The sequence below is a fragment of the Protopterus annectens genome, chromosome 2.part2, assembly GCF_019279795.1.
Source record: "Protopterus annectens isolate FY-2018-M chromosome 2.part2, PAN1.0, whole genome shotgun sequence".
Classification (NCBI taxonomy): Eukaryota; Metazoa; Chordata; order Ceratodontiformes; family Protopteridae; genus Protopterus; species Protopterus annectens.
Window position 1 is genome coordinate 153,004,201 of NC_056730.1, and position 16,942 is coordinate 153,021,142.

At 43.7% G+C, this 16,942-nt stretch overlaps 1 protein-coding gene across 1 annotated transcript in view; it reads left to right on the forward strand.

The window, feature by feature from the left end:
• The window catches only part of KIF2A (kinesin family member 2A), a 2,798,933-nt gene that overhangs the window by 1,223,528 nt on the left and 1,558,463 nt on the right, over positions 1–16,942 (forward strand). The gene's annotated exons all lie outside the window — the stretch shown is intronic.

A 16,942-nucleotide genomic window follows, 5' to 3' on the forward strand; every position in this document is an offset into this window, starting at 1 on the left:
CCTGTGCTTCCTTCAACCGACGAACGCTTAGGCGTCGGTCGGAGTTTGCTGAACAGTTTTTCGGCTCAGATTTTGCGTACATTATGCCGTCGGATCCTCCGACTACTCAAATTGTTAAGCGCAAAAGGACAGACACTCGCGGTCCGCGGTTTCGGCCGAAACCACGGTTAAGCAAACGCGAGTGTCTCGGTTTCGGCCGAAACCGAGCAAACGGTTCAATCTTCAGCCGAATCCATGACTACTACCGAGGCCCCTTCTACCCTTGTTGAATCAGCCTCTGAAGTTTTGCCTACTAATGTGGTTTCTCTAGAATTATCGGACACCATCCCTTTGGATGTCTTTACCCCAGCACGTGGTGCTGCTAGGCCTCCTGCAGCCATGTCTATAAAGGCCTTTGCCAGGGCTAAAGCAGCCAAAACTGCTAAGTCTGTGCCTGTTAAGCCCCCCTCTCACAGGCCCAGTTCCAGTTCCCAAATGCTTACTCTGGCAGAGGATCTCATCTCTTTAATAAGGGGATCCTAATCTCACCCAGACAGGGCCTCTCAACCTCCAGAAAAGAGACCTAGAGCAGAGCCCCCTGAGCCAGTGTCCTCAGATGACTCTTCTGATGTTTCAGACAATACAGACCATCCAGAGGCTCCTCTTTCTACTTATGAAGATTCTGATGCTGAAGAATCTATTCCTTCTGCCTCTCCACCAGAGGAATTTTCCTTTGGGGAAACCTTACATGCCATGAGAGAGCAATTCCAATGGCAGGGACAAGATTTCTCAGATTCAAGAAAAAGGCTTAGGACCTTTTTACACTTACCGCAACATAGGCCCTTAGCTATACCTCCAGTTCTTCCTGTTGTGGATGATGCATTTAATGATGTTTGCACTGCTCCTGATACTTTACCTCCAGCCCTGCTAAGCCCGATAGGTTTTACAGGGTACGGACACTCATCACCACTTATACAAGGCTCCTTTTGCAGATCCTGAGACTATCTCCCAGGGGCCTAAGGCAGTAGCCGACCACAACAAAAACCCTCTCCTTCTGATAGGGAATCCAGGTCCTTAGAGATGGGGTAAAAAGTATACACCTCTGCTACTCTCTCAGCTAGAGCTCTGAACTGTCAGTTTCATATGATCCAATACCAAGAGTTTATGCTTGATCAGTTAACTAAGAAACTGTCCTCTGATGATTCCTTAGATAAGAAATATGTTCTAGAAATGGTGAATAACATTCAGCAGGTTAGTAACCATTCTTTAAAATGTGGCTATGATGCACTGGAGGCTTCATTTAGATCAGCCATGACTGGCACAGTTATAAGAAGGCATGCATGGCTGAAAGAACAGGTCTTGCGGGATCATGTTAAAGCAAAGCTATTAGATGCTCCTATGGATAAGGTCAGTCTATTTGGTTCTCCTGCCCAACAAGTAATGAAGAAAATGGAAGAGAAGGCAAAATCTGTACAAACAGTTAAAGATTTCTTACAGGTTCAGCCCCCAAGGTTCAGCAGGAACTGGCCTTCCAAAAATTGGTCCTTTCCAAACTCCTCTAAAAATCAGAGAGGCAGGAATAGACGTTCCAGAGGCAGAAATCAATCCAGAGGAGGTGCCTACAGGGGACGCCAGTGGCAAGGCAATAACCAACGAGGCACAGATACAACCACTACCACTGCAACAGGACAATCACAGTGACTTGGCTCTGACACCGCCTACCAGGGAACAAATAGCAGCACCCTTAGGCGGAAAGTTAGCCTTATTTTCAGAAAACTGGCACTATATCACAAGAGACAAGTGGATTTTGCAAACTATAGACCAAGGCTACAGGTTTCATTTCCACACCTTACCAGTAAAAAGAGGAATGCCAAACCTACCACCAAATCAAAAGACAGAAGCCCTGAAACAAATAGCTCAATTAACAAAGATGAGAGCTGTGGAAAGGGTACCACCTACAGATCAGGGCAAGGGATTTTACTCCAGACTCTTCCTAGTACCGAGAAAAGAGAAAAGTTGGTGACCTATTCTCGACCTGTCCGCTTTAAACACTTTCATCATTGTTCCAAAATTCAAAATGCTGACCCTACAGCAACTTCTTCCCATGCTGGGAAAGGAGTATTGGCTGGTAACTCTAGATCTCAAGGAGGCATACCTGCACGTCCCCATACAACCAATTTGCAGAAGATACCTCAGATTTCTTGCAGGATCAGAGCATTATCAATTCTCAGCATTGCCCTTTGGCTTATCTACTGCGCCCAGAGTGTTCACGAAATGCCTGGCATCAGTAATCGCTCATTGCAGGCTTCAGGGAATCCAAATTTATCCATACCTGGACGACTGCCTGATACAAGCGGACAACAAAAGCAAGCTGACACAAGACTTACAAAGAGTCATTTGCTTACTACAAGCCCTGGGATACACAGTCAATTTAAAAAAGTCAAGACTGATACCATCCCAAACAAGAACATTCTTGGGTGCAGAATTGGACACAGTAAAACAGATGGCATTCCTAACTGCAGAAAAACAAGAACAACTTCCTCTTTACTTCTTGGCATTAACAAAGCAGAACAAACTAACAGCAAGGAAAGTACTGCAGGCCTTGGGCTTCATGGCATCCTGCATAATCTTGGTCCCCATGCCAGACTGCATATGAGAAAGCTACAGTGGTACCTAAAGAATTTATGGTCTCAACACAAGCACAGCTTAGAAACCGAAATACCACTGATCCCATGCCTGAAAGAAGAGTTCCTATGGTGGGCTCAGGCATGCCAGTCAAACCCAGGTTTGTCCTTCCACAACATTCAAACAAGCCAAACCATCACAACGGACGCCTCAGACCTCGGTTGGGGGCCCACATGCTGGACAAGTGCATTCAAGGCTTATGGACTCCAGATCAGCTGCACCTGCACATAAATCAAAAGAAATGCTGGCAGTAAAACTAGCAATCCAGAATTTCAGACCATTCCTCAAAGAAGGCCAATTGATGATAAGGACAGACAACACCACAGTCATGTGGTACATCAACAAACAGGGAGGCACTCATTCATACCCCTATGCCGAATGGCTCTGGACCTATGGAATATGGCTCTGAGCTACAACATTCAATTACAGGCAATATTTGTACCGGAAAAGAAAACATCCTAGCAGACATGTTAAGCAGAACTACCTCGGATGCTCACGAATGGATGCTACACCCGGACATCTTCAAGGCCATCACAAAGAAATGGGGAATACCACAAATAGACCTATTCGCATCCCCACTCAATCACCAGCTCAAGAAATTCTGCACAAGGACATACCACCCACTTGCTTGGAAGGTGGACTCTCTATCCTTCAATTGGAAAGGCCTGACAGCATATGCATTTCCACCTCTTCCTTTGATGCACAAGGTACTACTGAAAATCAAAGAGGAACGTCCAAGGATAATTCTGATAGCTCCAAATTGGCCAAGACAACATTGGTATCCATTGCTGAGGAGCATGTCTCATGGGGAAACGTGGACACTGCCCCTGATTCCTTTGATGTTAACTCAGAGCGACTACAACATCCTGCATCCAAACCTGAAAACTCTGCAACTGACTGCCTGGAACATTACATAAGAGCAACTAACCCAGATTTATCCCAAAGGGTTAAAGACATTATCCTTGAGGCCCGCAGACCTTCAACAAGAAGGAACTATGCAGGGAAATGGAAAAGGTTTGTCATTTGGAGTACTGAAAGAGGGAAAGATGTGTCAAAGGTAGATATTGCCAACATCCTGGAGTACTTGGCAGAGCTTCTCCATACAGGCCTGTCCTATTCCTCCATCAAGATACATGCATCAGCTATTTCTGCAGAATACAGCTACGATCCCCCTGTCTTCTCACATCCTCTACTCAGGCAGTTCCTGAGAGGAATTAAGAATGTAAAACCTCCTAGGAAACCACCATTACCAGCATGGGACTTGAACTTTGTGCTAGAAAAATTGACACTCCCTCCATTCGAACCAGCAGCAACAGCAGATCTTCAACACCTATCCTGGAAAACTGCTTTCCTACTGGCAATTACTTCAGCAAGAAGGGTTTCGGAACTACAGGCTTTAATGGCAGTACAACCCTTCCTAATCTTCCATCAAGATAGAGTGTCCATGAGAACTAACCCTACATTTATGCCTAAGGTGGTATCCAGAGTGTCTCTAAACCAGGCAATCCACCTACCTACCTTCTTTCCCAATCCACAGAACAGGGGGGAAAGACTGCTGCATACATTGGATGTACATAGACAGTTGCGCTACTACCTGGACAGAACCAAGGGCAATAGAAAAACTGACCAGCTTCTAGTAGCTTATGCAACAGGAAGGGAAGGAAAAGCAATTTCCAAACAGACAATCTCCAAGTGGATAGAAATTGCATAAGATTCTGTTACTCCTACCATGGAAAGCAAATTCCACAGAACATAAGGCCTCATTCTACAAGGGCTACAGCCACTACCACAGCTTTCTTACGAGGAGTGGCTACCAAGGACATTATTGAGGCTGCTACTTGGACCTCCGTGCATACATTTGCCAAGCATTATAACTTACCTCTATACTCTAGATCCCGAGCAGGGTTTGCCACTGCTGTTTTGCAAGGGATCCTAACTACACCATAATTCTCCTTCCTCCTCCCCTAGTTTGGCTATGGTATTCTACCCATTTGTAAGGACTGCAGATGCATCCTTGAAGGACATAGTACAGTTTTGTACCTACCATAAATGTAGATGTCTGAACAGGATAGCATCTGCAGTCAGGATTACCCACCCTCCTTCCCCTCTGTGGTACTCCTAGGGTATTTGCCCACCTAATAGCTAGCTGGGGGGGATCTCTTATGGTGTATTTGTTTGTATATATGTACATACATGCTTATTTTTTGTGTTTGCCTTCTACTTTTTTGGAAACATTGGCATTTACCCAAAAATTTAGCTAACCAAGAGGGCAACTGGCATCTGGGACAAGAAACACTGAGGAAAATGGCGTCGGCTGATGCCTTTATACCCGAAGACCAGCAGAGATGACGTCGGGTGAAGTGCGACACCAGCCGAGGCCAGACCCAGACTTTGGAATCCGGCCGACCGAAGGGCTGCCTGACGACAGGACAACCCATTTGTAAGGACTGCAGATGCTATCCTGTTCGGACATCTACATTTATGGTAGGTACAAAACTGTACTTTTTATATACATCCCCTCCCCTGCCTCTCATTCCAAAAGTCCTACTAAAATGTACAGCAGAACAGATCAAAAATCTTGATGGTGACCCCTTTTTGGCCAAGACTGCATTGGTTCCCCTTATTCCTGTATTTAGCCAAGGGCAATCCCCACAAGTTACTGCATAGAGTGGACCTACTCACACAACTTAAGTGAATCCTCATCCACCCCTTCCTGTCTACCTTGCAGATGACACTGTGGGTGATAGGGCCTTGATTCCTTTTGGACACATTTTTTTAAGAGGGCATGCTTGGGGTACTGCAGGAGGCCAGGAAACCCAATACTAGAAATCTTTCTTATCCAAATGGAAATGATTTTCAGTTTAATTTCTCTCATAAGCTAGGACCCACTGACAGTGGAAGTGCCCATGGTTTTATGATACCTGTGTGAATTGCTGGATGCTGGTCTAACATATTCTTCAGTGAATCTATGTACATGTCAGCTGTCTCTCCCTGCCTGCCACTCGCCTCCTTTGGCTTTCAGATTTGAGGCCAAACAATTTTTAAAAGGCATTCTTCACATGACGCCTCCCAGGAAACCAGCTCCACCCCCCTGGGATCTTAACTTTGTCTTGGAAAAATTGACCCTGGCCCCTTTTGAGCCAGCAGGCTCTGCATCTGTAAAATACTGCTCCTGGAAAACAATCTCGCTGCTGACAATCACTTCTGCCATAAGGGTTTCTGAACTCCAAGCTCTTATGACCTCCCCACCTTTCTTCATGTTCCAGAAGGACAAGGTATCTCTCCACACCAGTCCCTCCACTTTTATGCCTAAAGTGGTAAATGATTTATCACTCAGCCAAGCTATCCACCTTCCCACCTTTTTCCCTTCACCCCAAAACTCTGCAGAAAGAGTTCTGCACACTTTGGACATGCACAGACAGTTTAGGTTTTACCTTGACAAAACCAAGAGTATTAGAAAACCAGACCAGTTATTTCCTTTCAGCCTAGAGCCCCAGGCCTTCCTGTCTCTAAAACAATTTCTAGATGGATTTCTAAAGCTGTCTTCTTTTGCTATGAATAACCATGGAAAGAGTCTAATCTGAAGTTGTTGTCTTCATTTGCTGTTCAACCTGTGGGTACTCTGATCCAGCACGAATCCGACTCGGCCGCATATCCAGCATCTAATCCGAGCTCCAAGCTCCTCCCCTACTCATAATGCCCCTTGCTCCTTCCTCCTCCAGATGTCGTTTGCCTAGCTTCAAGTAAGCATCGTGATCCGTTGCTCTGAGCTTCAGTTAGGGTAAGTGATTGTATTTCTGTGCATTTTTATACCTTTCCCTTAAAGTTCCTTTTTGCTATCGTTTCTACCCCCCCTCTTCCTCGCACATTAGCATTGGTTTAAAAAAAAAAAAAAAAAAAAAAAAAAAAAAAAAAAAAACCTTCTGTCTACCTTTCTATAGTGTGTGTTTAAAACTCAAAAACGAAATCCACATCCAACCTGAAAACGAACTTTAATTGAAGCGCTTTTCGGCACACAGTAGATGGCCTTCTTCAGAATACAAAAAGAGAATAACTTCAGCATATTTTATATACAAAAAGGCGCCATAATTAATCAATTAAACAGTTAAATAGTTAATTAAACTTTTTAAAGACACAAATTTTAAAGGCACAGATTGTTGTCACTAGGGAATGATGCACTGTGAGAGCTGGATAAAATAAATAAACGTATAAAAGTACTACAGGTAAACTCTAAAACTGTAACTTGATCAACTTAATAATTAAACTAGTCAAGTCAGTTATAAACTCTAATCTATTGTTATAAATAATAATAAACATATAACAAAAAACGAATAAAAATAATAAAAAAAGAAAAAAGAGTTGTCAGTTTATAAAAAATACATATCAAAAAATGTATAATAATAAAGTACTATATAATAAAGTTATTTCATAAAAAATTGAAACAACTTATATCAATTTGAAAGACACATTAAAGATTAAATGACTCCCTAATTATAAACTTCTATTTGTTATATTTATTATATTGCCATTATGTTATTAATCTAAAAAAACAATTTAGTGTATTCAATGTATTATTAATATTAGTTATCTCACCAGGCTTCTCAGTTTTAACAGAACGCCTATTGATAAAGCTTCATTCAGGCCTGGAAAACTGCTGGCATTTAATTTTATTTGCCACTTCAATTCTAACTCCAAGAGTTTCAGGGAGTAGGGACCACCTCTAGGGTTGTTGTCTAATCTGTCAACAATCAGAAATTTAAACATGTGGTCGGGGAAACATGTAACATTCTTGGCCAATGCGTTGTCCGCCTTCTTGTGGGTAATGGATGGCATAGATGTGTTCATAAATTCTATCCCTGAGTCTACGCTCAGTTTTACCCACATAGAAGGCAGAACAAAAGGAGCATTTAGCCAAATAGATGACCCCTTTTGAGTTAGTTATATTTGTCTCGTAATTTATAAGTTACATTTCCCAACGTAAAAGAATTGCTGACAAGTACGTTTGCACATGTTACAAGATTCACATTTAGACATCCCAGTCAACTTCTTCAACAAGTCAGGTTTGAATCTTAAAGAATCTTTTAAATTTAAGCCACGCCTAAAGGTCACAGTAGGTTTGTGTCCTATTTTATTCATTAATGATAAATTGTTTTTAAACAAATTCCAATTTTTATTTAATATGTTAATACATGCTGGACTTAATTTGACATAAGTGGTGGCAAACGAAATAACTCTGTTTCTATCACTATTATGGGTGTTAAGTGCTTCCTTAGAAATTAAATCAGTGCTACAAATAGAGTCAAAATTTTTGCCAGACTGAACTCCATTTATAAAATCAAAATTATTGCTAGATTGAACTCCATTTAAATCTTCACTACGCAGGTTATTGATAAAGCTGTTAGGGCTTAAAGTTTGTATAGCCAATAAAGGACTAAAGTGATTAATGTTAAGTTGTCAATCTCGCCTTCATTCTTGCTTGATGGGTTCGGAGCCGATCCCTCGGCTCCGACTCGGCACTTGCTAAGCTCGAGAGTCACTTTTACCAGCTCGAGGCAGCCCCATATCCCATGATGCAAGGCGGTAAGTACCCAGATCTCGTTTGCCGCTTCGCTTATGAGGTCCTCCTTTTACCAGCTCCTGGTAAGTGATTTAATACTTAGATATTTTAGCCCCTTTTTACTAAAAACCCTTTAAAATTTAGTTTTAAGTTAATTTTATAGATTTTCTGACAGAAAATTACCTGTCTCTTCTTATTTTTTTAGTCAAACTTTACCCATCCCATCCCCCCCCTGTTAGGGTGTGTGTGTGTGTTTTTCTACTTATACCTTTGGTATTTTAATTTAATTTAATTCTTTGACTGGTTTGTGTGTGTGTTGTGTTACACCATGACAAAAGAGAGGGTCTCAGGCTTTAAGAAGTGTGACTCGTGCTGTCAGAAGATGTCTCTGACAGACGGTCACACTTCTTGCCTGTATTGCCTGGGGCCTCTTCACCTGCAGGACTCCTGTGCTATATGTCATTCCTTCAGCCAGAGAGTCCTGCAGGAAAGAAGAAACAAACTGATACTTAGGGGCCTTCTTAAGCCGGAGGCTCTCCGGCTAAGTCGGCTCCATCCAAAACTGCCAAATCTTCCAAGGCCCAGGCTTCTGTGTCAAAGCCTGCGGCCTCGGCTCCGACTCGTTCTGAGTCGAGATCGGCTCGGCTGGAGCCGATTCTGGCTTAACTAAGCCTTCGGCACCGATGGCTATCGGTGCCGATTCTGCATCGACCACTTCGTGTCGGCTCCGATCGGTTCCGACCACCATGTGGCACAGGCATCGGTGTCGGCTCGATCGGCTCCGACACCGTTACTTTGTGGCTGTATCGGCTCCGGCTGGAGCCGATGCATCGAGCTACCTGTCGGCTCCGATAAGTTGTCGGCTCCGACATGGTCTATAGTTTCATCGGTTCCGATGGCTCCTTCCAGGAAGAGGTCGAGGTCTCCTTCCTTGGAGCCGATACTTTCGGCTCGGCTTCACCTCTCCTTCGAACGGAGCCATCAGAGCCGATCTTCAAGGTCATCCAGGCTTTCTGACCATGACTTAGAGTGGTCAGTAGATTACTTAAGTCACAGGCACTGGCCCAAATGTTACATAGTCCGTCTCAACAGGCGACTATTGGTCCACACCCGTTACAGTTCCTCCTTCAACTCTACCCCTGAGCTTGGAGTTGGAGTCTTCGGAATGGTTACTGCTACGGCTGGAGGACAGATACCCCTTCTGTTCCTTCAGCCTCTACTCTTATCTCCTCTTGAGACCTTCCTTAGAGGGATTCGGTGGTCGGGCTTCCATGGTCTCCTCCGAGGGGGTGAGTGGCATCGGACCCTTGTCCGAACCCGCTCTTCCCCTTGGAGCCTCGGCCTTGGTGAGCTCGGCTCCGACATCTGCCTCGGAGACTTCCCTTCGGTGGTCCCTGGAGTTCCTAGTTCTTGAATGGGTTCTCTCGGACCTGCCTGGGAGGGAGCATTCGAGGTGATGAAGAGTGTGCTGGCCACTGGTATCAGTCAGCAGTCTGTTCCCTTAGCTCCTCCCTCTATAGTGCCTGTTGACATCTCTGCCACTTCTCTTGCTACAGGACCCAGAGATCCTCCGCCTCAGGTTTCCCCATTGGGAATTTCCCCTCTTCCGAGGATTCTCCTGATGTTTCGGGAGATCCTCCTAGGAAGAGGACTTGTAAGAGGAAACATGTAGACTCCCGAGTCTATCACTTCAGATACTGACTTTGATGAGTCAGAGGGATCCCTAGATCCCCTCTGAGGATGTCTCCTTCTCAGACATCCTAGAACTCCTTAAACAGAGGGGAAACTGGCCCACCAACAATCCCTCTGAGGATGAGTCCGTATACCTAGAGGCGTTTGGATCTCGGCCCTCCACCTCCTGGGTGTCTCCGCCTTCGACCCCTTATGCAGGTTATTGCCCGAAAGGCGTGGGCAGCTTCTGACTCTGTAGAGCCAGTCCCTAGGAGGCCTTCAAAATTTATCACTGCCCCAGGTGACAAGCAATTCCTCACTAAGGGTGTCCCCGCTGATGCCATGGTGGTGGCTGCTGCCACCAAAAGGAACTTGCAGATCCTTCCGTACCTGGTCCATCCTCCTAATAAGGACTCTAGGACCATGGATAGGTATGTAAGCGGATGTTTTCCTCAGCGACCTTTGCTATGCGTTCGCTGAATTACCTATGTCACTTCACCAGACTCCAAAGGGATATCCTTAAGGAGCTGGGTGAAGTAGTACAGGATCCTACAGCTGCAGGGGCTCAAGAAACAATTGCTTCGCAGCTAGGAACCCTTAATTCCATTGCAAACTCCTCCATGCGGCTAATATCATATGCTGCTGATGGAGCGAGTAGAGCCGCAGGTACAGGTGTGGCTCTTAGTCGCCAAGCCTGGATGCGGCTATGTGACTTTGCAGATCCCTTTAAGGCGTCCTTCACAAATTCTCCCTTTGATGGGTCAGCTTTGTTTGGCCCTCAGGTGAAGGAAACTTTGACCAGGTGCGAGCAGGACGGCAAGACTCTTTCTGCTGTAGGAGTCCGTTTTCCACCCCTTCTAGACCTTACCCCAAAGGACAGAAAGGTGGCAAAATGTGGTTCATAAATCCCAAGGAGTCACGCCGATTCACGTAGTCAGTTTACCCCTAGAGGCAGAGGGGTAACAACAACAGGCCGCTCTAGAGGCAGAGGGGTCCAAAAACCAGGGAAACAGAGAGCCTCTCTCTGACAAGCCCTTTCAGCATCCCTGAGATGTTGCCCGACTGTCCCTCCTTGGAGGCAGTCGGGAAGATTATCACTGTACCCAGAAGCCTGGCATTCCCTCACTCAAGACAGATGGGTACAGTCGATCATATCCAAGGGTTACATAATTCCTTTCGAGGAAAGTCCTTTCCCTCAAATTCCCTTCCAGATGTACCACCGGTCTAAGGGAAATTGCAGAGTTAGAAGTCTCAAAACTACTGCAAAAGAGCCATTCAGCCAGTTACAACAGACCATTCAGAGCCGGAATCTACTCAAGGTTCTTTTGGTCCCCAAAAGACGGAGACTGGAGACCAATATTGGATCTCAGCAGACTCAACAAGTCTGTGAGGAAGACAAGATTCGAATGGTCACTCTTCAGTCAATTCTGCCCTTCTTGCAGAAGGACAACTGGATGTGCTCAATAGATCTTCAGGATGCGTGCTATCACATCAAAATTCACAGACGCTCCAGGAGATTTCTCCGCTTTCGGCTGGGGTCCAGTCATTTCCAGTTCAGAGCCCTGCCCTTTGGTCTCACTACAGCCCCCAGAGTGTTCACCAAATGCATGGCAGTGGTCACGGCTCACCTGAGGCGTCAAGGATTCCAGGTGTTTCCGTATCTCGACGACTGGCTCCTGTCAGCCACCACCAGGCATCAGCTTATACAAGCCAGGGATTACACAATAAATCTTTGTTCTCATTTGGGCATCTCGATCAACTTGAAAAGTCATCCTTATCGCCCTGCCAGTCTATTACCTTCATAGGCGCAAACTTAAACACTGTTCGGATGTCAGCTACCCTTACAGATCAAAGAGTTTCAGACATTCAGAGTCATGTCAGGATCATTCTGGCCAACAAGAAAGTACAGGCCAGAATGGTTCTAAAGGTATTAGGCCTCATGGCTGCGGCCATTACTCTTCTTCCCTGGCTCGATTCTACATGCCTTCTTCAGTGGATGCTGTTCACACAGTGGTCGTACCAACAACTTCCTATCGTCACCAGATTCTGGTGACACAAACTTGCAAAGATCATCTTGCTTGGTGGATCACATCTCCTCAGGTTCACCAAGGCAGGTACTTTGTACCCCCATCCCCGATAGCCACTGTCACCACGGATGCCTCCCTGATCGGGTGGGGGGGTCATTATCAGGGCAGGATGGTTCATGGGACGTGGCAGCCGTTCGAGTACCATCTGCACATAAATGTCCTGGAGATGAGAGCAGTGCTTTTAACGTTGCAAGCCCTCAACGACTTTCTTCCCGTAGGGACAATTGCAGTCCACACAGACAACATGTCTGTAGTTTGGTATATCAACAAACAGGGCGGAACCAAATCCTACCCCTTGTGTCGAGAAGCGCTCAGACTATGGCAATGGGCGATCTCCTCTCATCGGTTTCTGGTAGCAACGCATATCCCTGGGAAAACCAACATTGTAGCGGACAGATTGAGCAGAGCTATTCTCATGCCTCACGAGTGGTCTCTCAAGCAATCTATAGCGGAAGAGATATTTCTGGAATGGGGTCGTCCATGTTGCGATCTTTTTGCTACTCCCCAAAACAGCAAATGTCCAGACTTCTTCTGTCTCTTTCCTCTACCAGGCCATCCCCCCAGAGACGCTCTGACCCAGGATTGGCCCCAGGGACTTCTTTATGCCTTCCCTCCATTTCCTCTGATTCCTCAAGTTATCCAGAAAGCTACAGTTTTGAGAGCCAAATTGATTCTCATTGCCCCTTACTGGCCTCGACAAGTTTGGTTCCCGTTCCTCCATCATCACCTTTTGGTGCAGCCATGGCATCTGGACCCAGTGCCAGATCTTCTGATTCACCAATCGGGTCAGCTGCACCGGTCTATCCCTTCTCTCAACCTCACAGCATGGTTGCTCCACTTCCTTCCTTAGCCAGGCTTCCTTTGATCTCTAACCCAGTTAGAGACATCATAGTAGCTTCGTTAAAATCCTCTACCAGGAGGATTTATACAAGCAAATGGAAACGTTTCTCTTATTGGGCTAAGGCCAAGAATATTGATCCTTTCACTGCCCCTGTTCAGGCAGTCTTGGACTTCTTAGCAGAGATTTTTCATGCAGGCTCCTCTTCTTCCACAATTGGCTGCTATCTCCAACTTTCATGTCGGAGTAGCAGATCATAATATTATGTCCCATAGGCTCTGCAGGGCCTTCTTGAAAGGAATTTTCCTACTAAAGCCTCCAGTCAGGAATCCTCCTCCTCAGTGGGATCTAAATTTAGTGCTGACATCCTTGATTCTTCCCCCCTTCGAGCCAGCTGTTTCTTGTTCCCTGAAATTTCTTTCTTGGAAAACTTTATTCCTAGTGGCTATTACATCGGCCAGGAGGGTGTCTGAACTTCATGCTCTATCGGTTCGACCCCCCTATTTGGTTTTTCACAAAGACAGAGTATCTTTGAGAACTAATCCGACCTTTTTGCCTAAGGTCGCTTCAAAGACCAATTTGAATCAATCCATTGATCTCCCTGTATTTTTCCCAAACTATTCAGATAGAGCTGAACAAAAACTACATTATCTTGATGTCCACCGTCAACTTAGATATTATTTGGACAGAACAAAAAAATTTAGAAAATCTGATCAACTTTTTGTTTCCTATGCGGATAATAAAAAAGGCCTTCCTGTTTCCAAAGTGACCTTGTCCAGATGGCTTTCTTCGGTCATCTCTGAAATTTATCTGCTCAGGGGAAAACAGCTGTGCTCAAAACCTAAAGCACATTCAACTAGGAGCTTAGCTACTTCTACAGCCTTTCAAGCTAGACTTCCTTTAGACACTATTTGTGCAGCGCCACTTGGGCCACTCCTCACACTTTTGTTTCCCATTACAAATTGGACTTGGCCTCCAGGGACAGAGCCAGTTTTGGCTCTACAGTCCTCAAGAGTCTGTTCCATTGAGCCACCCAGGATAGAGGTGCTAGGGACGCGGTCCCATCAAGCAAGAATGAAGGCGAGATTGACAACTTAACATTAAGAAGTTATGTACCTACCATAACGTTCCATGTTAGTTGTCTTCTCTCGCCTTCTTTCTTGCGACCCTCCCTCCTTCCCCCTGGCCTGGACAGACCTTGTTATAAGAAATTATTATGCTGAAGACCATTCAGACCTGGTCCTTTTTCCATCTGTAAGTTTTTTCTTCCTTTGGGAAGTATTTTATGCTTGGTGCTATTGCCCTTTGTCATCAAACGAGATCTGGGTACTTACCGCCTTGCATCATGGGATATGGGGCTGCCTCGAGCTGGTAAAAGTGACTCTCGAGCTTAGCAAGTGCCGAGTCGGAGCCGAGGGATCGGCTCCGAACCCATCAAGCAAGAAAGAAGGCGAGAGAAGACAACTAACATGGAACGTTATGGTAGGTACATAACTTCTTATTTTCTCTCTTTGATTTAACCTCGGCTATCATTTCGTCAATGAGCTCAACCGGGTACTCTCTTTTTACGAAAGCTGTTTTTAAGAATAAACATTCTTCATTAAACTCGTCATTGAGAGTAACAATCCCGGCCGCTCTGACTAGTTGCCCTTTAATAACAGCCTTCTTTTGATGAAAAGGGTGACAGCTTGAGTAGTGGAGAAATGTATTAGAATATGTTATTTTACGGTAAACCCTCGAAGTATAACTGTCTAATTCTAAATTCTTGGATAACATTATGTACAAGTACGGAATAGTACAGCTATCGAAAGTGTGAGTAAACTTCAGAAATTCAGTAGACTTGTTGAAAAAGTCGACTAGGGAAACAGCTGTTTGTTCATTACCTTTGATCAACATAAAAATCTTGTCAAGGAATCTAGTGTAGAACACAACTGATTCCTGGTACAAGTCTGACTTAAAAACTAAGTCGGATTCCCAAAAGGCCATCACTAAGTTTGCTACACTAGCTCCACACGGTGAGCCCATAGCAATACCTATTTTCTGAATATAGAACAACGAGTCAAACATGAAAAAATTGTAGGATAGAACCAGATCTAATAGTTCAGACACTACAAAAATTTCTTTTTTCAGGAGCTTATATTTATACATCATGAGTGTGACCCATTCTATAGCAATATTGTGTGGAATGCAAGTGTATAGATCCTTTACGTCAACTGTTAAAAAGTTAAAGCCACTATCAAACTTAAGTTTGTTAATTTGGCTTAAAAAAGACCAGGAATCTTTGCAGACTTGCTTTTCTTGAACAACTATTTTTTTGTAGTGTGACATCTATCACTTTAGCACAAACATACAATGGTAATCCTCTACCATCCACCAAAGGTCTCATAGGGGGCTCATATAAATCTTTATGGATCTTTGGGATCCCGAAAAAACTTGGATAAATAGGAAATGAAGTGGATAAATAATTCAATAATTCGCTATCAATGTGTCCCTCGATAAATCGTTTATACATGTTTTCACCAAGCTATAAGCTGTGTTTATCTCTGACCTAGAACATATTGCGTAAGAGTCACTGTTAAGCAAAAGGCCCATCCTATGATTATAGTCATCAATATCGAAAACAACCATACCACCCCCTTATCTGGCTTGCATAATCTGATTTTTTGTGAATGGACGAATTTGATTGTCCAATTCTTCAAGATTAATAGGAATTCTCCTTCTCTTATTAGCCAAAGATCTAAAATCTAATTCACAAACGTTTTCAAACGTTTGTATAATGGGGTGGAGTGGTGGATTATAAGTACTAGGTATGTTAAACTCATGTAAGGAGCCTGTATTATTAGTGTTTCCAAATAAATATTGAAAATTTAATTTTCTAGTGTATTTCTTAAGGTCCATAACAACCGACGTGATGTTAAAATTAGTGTAGGAAACATATGTTTGCCCTTTTGATAATAGGTCTACAAGGTCTTGGGACAACGGACAAGAAGAAAAATTTTATACTTTAAAATCTTTAGTTTTATTAAGCAGTATAATAGGTTTTACTGGGTCTGAAGAAATCTCTAAGTCGTCTAACAAACCAAAGGAGTCTTCAAAAGAGACACTATTCATATTTATTTCATGTGTGTCAATGGAGGGGGGCACTGGCTGACTGAGAAATTCACTAATTCCAGTTGCCTCCTCTATTGAAAATTTTTAGACCTTGTGTTAAAATTATGTGTTGTTCTTTGCTGTTTTGGTCTTGCCCCATTGAATCCTGGGTTAGGAATACTATTAGGGGCAGCCACAAAATTGCAATTATGCCTTTGGTTGGAATTATATCTATTTTTAGAGTTATTCTGAAGTCTTTCACTTCTAAGAGTAGGAAATTCTGTTCCATCATTCAGAAGATTATTATCAAACTCATCATTGTCAACAGTTTGGTCATTGCAAAATGCACTTTTACAATTCATGCATTCATTTGACACACAAGCGTTACAAGCATTACAAGCAATATTAACAGCATTAACAGTAGATGGTCGTTGCCAAGCCTGGGCAGGGGAAGGAACAGGATACGCAGTACCTTCCTTGTATGCCTTGATGTCTCTCTCCAGTTTCTTGGACTTATTAGCTTGTAATTTAAGTAAGTGTTTATCAATACTTGATATAGATCTGGAATAATCAAACTTGTATCTGAAAAACTGAGTGACTAGTAACCTGCTTGTCCAAGTCCAGAACAGTATCAGTTAATTCGGTCACAAAAATGGAATAATGCTTAATCATAAGATTAAGTAATTCTACACCTTGTTGCTCAAACAATTGCATAAGCTCTTTGTGAAAAGGAGACTGATTCACCAGTCCAGTGGGATATTGCATTCTACGTAAACCTTTTGGTATTATGTTAACATTAAGACATTCTTTAAAATAGGCAATTTCCAGTTGTGTCTTTTTGAGTTTCAACAATGAATTATCAAAAGACTTTAGATTACTTACAATGTCAGAAATATCTGCAATGTCTTGAATATGGTCTCCATTTGCTGTACCAGAACGGGTTTGCTCTGTTAAATTACTTCCGAAAACAAAGCAGTCTTTAATAATAGCTGCAAGTTTAGGCGAGTTTCTGTTTAACCCAGGTAAGTTATGTTC